Here is a 2,461-nt window from a genome sequence, read left to right as displayed (position 1 = left end):
CTGCTCGGCCATCCTGACTACTCACTGCTGTGTGTGGCCACCTGCAGGTTGATTTTGAACTTTTGTGTCCTGTCACATGCAATAAATGAGGGCAGCAGGCGGATCTCTGCCTGACACCGGGGAAACAGTGAGACAGACATTGCATTTTGTTCAGGTTTCATCACAGCAATATCCGCAGTCAGGAGCTGAAAAGGACGAAGAGCTGAAAAAACACAAGAAAAAAGCAAAGAAATGTCAGCAATTGTGGTAAACTTATTAATGTGTTTCCTGCTCGTTTCGTGATGCGGCGCTCACAGAGGGAGTACGAATTCAGAAAATAATTCTTCCATTCAAAATCTTTAAAATAATGACATGCAACTAATTAAACTGTGTGCCGGGGGATGGGGATGGGTGAAGATTATTTGTTTTATGCCCCATTCATTAACCGACAGCGTTGTTTTGTAGAATTGTTACTGAGGGACAGTGGAAACTTCAATAACTGAACTTTAATTATTTAAGGATTTTTAATCATTGATGAAGTTTTTTCCCCTATCTGACTTTACTCACTCTGTATGTTGGAGACTGGTTTAAAATGTTCAGTGCTCATGCGACAAGGAACCTGGGGCGACTTTTGTTCAATTTATTTCACAGCAAAAGTATTCTCCAAAATATAATTTCCACCGGGGCTCGAACCGGGGACCTTTCACGTGTGAGGTGAATATGATAACCACTACACTACAGAAACACTGTATCTAAAGCAACCTTAGGTATATAACCAGAGCTTTAACCTACACAACTGGCCGATTCATCAGGAGCTGGTTTTACGAGAATGGAAGGTTTTACGGTGCGATATTTAGGAAGGCTGTGAGTGTGGCAATAATTGATTGAGTGTTTCCCAGACTTTACACACAGTAAAAGGAGGTCGCCATTTAGCAGCGAGTGGTTAGGATCTGGAATGCACGGCTTGAAAAGGCGGTGGAGGCAGACTCAATCTTATCTTTCAGACGGGAGTTGGATAAGTGTCTGAAGGAAAAACAATTGCAGGGCTACGGGGAAAGGGCGGGGAGTGGGATTCGCTGAGGGTCGGCACGGGCTCGATGGGGCGAATGGTCTTCCGTGCTGTAACCATTCCATGATTCGATCAGTTAGTGGCACATTTTATAGTGTGGCTGGGAGCACAACATTGCAAAGGGACATGGATTGAGTCGCCAAAAGTAGAGGCATCTGATTTAGGAGATTCGCGGGGCGTGGGAATTTCGGAGTTCAATGACTTTGAAAGCAACATTTTTGTTTTGTGCCGTTTCGGTCAGAGGTTTTCCATCAAAGCAACATTAAATGAAAAGAAATCGCCCAACGTTGGTATCGAACCCACGACCCTGAGATTAAGAGTCTCATGCTTTACCGACTGAGCTAGCCAGGCTTCCATTCAAAGCAGGTGTTTATCACTCATTGCAGCCAGGCGCCTGTTGGCTCCGCCCCAGATGTTCAAACTTGCTGTTGAAGAACTGCCAGGATCTTCTTGAATGGTGGACCAGGTTGGAGGGGCCGATTGGCCAACTTCGGCCCCTCATCCTTACGTGTTTATGTTTACGTCTTTATGCGGAGCTCCTTTCAGGGTAAACGAGCCAAAGGAGGACAGGGAAAACGTTATAAGGACACCCTCAAAGCCTCCCTAGTAAAGTGCGACATCACCACTGACACCTGGGAGGCCCTGGCCGCAGACCGCCCGATGTGGAGAAAGTCCTTCTGGGAGGGCGTTGAGCTCTTTTACTCTAGACGCAAGGAGCATGAAGAGACCAAGTGCAGGCAGCGGAAGGAGCACACGGCAAACCAGTCCCACCGACCCCTTCCCTCGACGAATGTCTGTCCCACCTGTAACAGGGTCTGTGGCTCTCGTATCGGAATGTTCAGCCATCAAAGGACTCACTTTGGGATGGAAGCAAGTCCTCCTCGATCCCGAGAGACTGCCTCTGAAGGTGTCTATGATTTGCGGTACACTGCGGAAACATCTCCACTTTCAGCACCAGATTACCAGAATTAAACCCAATGGGATCGGGAGAAAAGTTCCTCATATGCTCAGAGCAAAATATATCATATGACAATAGAATTTTATGTATTAATTAATGATGTTTAAATCAATGCTTCATTTTTTTTTACACAGGAGATGCATAAAGATGTGTAAAATAGATGAACTATTTTTTTTATAAGGTTTTGAATTAAAAGTACAATTTCCCTGACCGGGAATCGAACCCGAGCCGTGGCGTTGAAAGCACTAAATCCTAACCACTAGACCATTAGGGAACCTGGTTTGGATAAAGTATTTTTTTAAATAAAAATAATTCTCTGCCTGACACCTTGGAAACAATGAGACAGCCCTTGGAGCAAGGGTCTGGTTATTGCCAAACAGCAAAGGAAATATTAATTCTGGAAGAACATTATCCGAAAGAACAGTGACCAAGACGTGATTTGAACATGCAACTTT

The 2,461-nt window shown here is 44.9% G+C and overlaps 1 non-coding gene across 1 annotated transcript; it reads right to left on the bottom strand.

The window, feature by feature from the left end:
• Window positions 1-1,326: 1,326 nt before the first annotated feature.
• trnak-cuu (transfer RNA lysine (anticodon CUU)) lies at window positions 1,327-1,399 on the bottom strand. Its single transcript has one exon. It is a non-coding gene; the product is annotated as a tRNA-Lys (tRNA).
• Between the last annotated feature and the right edge of the window lie 1,062 nt (window positions 1,400-2,461).

This window comes from Pristiophorus japonicus, unplaced genomic scaffold (assembly GCF_044704955.1).
Source record: "Pristiophorus japonicus isolate sPriJap1 unplaced genomic scaffold, sPriJap1.hap1 HAP1_SCAFFOLD_70, whole genome shotgun sequence".
Classification (NCBI taxonomy): domain Eukaryota; kingdom Metazoa; phylum Chordata; class Chondrichthyes; family Pristiophoridae; genus Pristiophorus; species Pristiophorus japonicus.
Note: the sequence above shows the minus strand (reverse complement) of the source record. Positions and strands in the feature narration are given on the sequence as shown.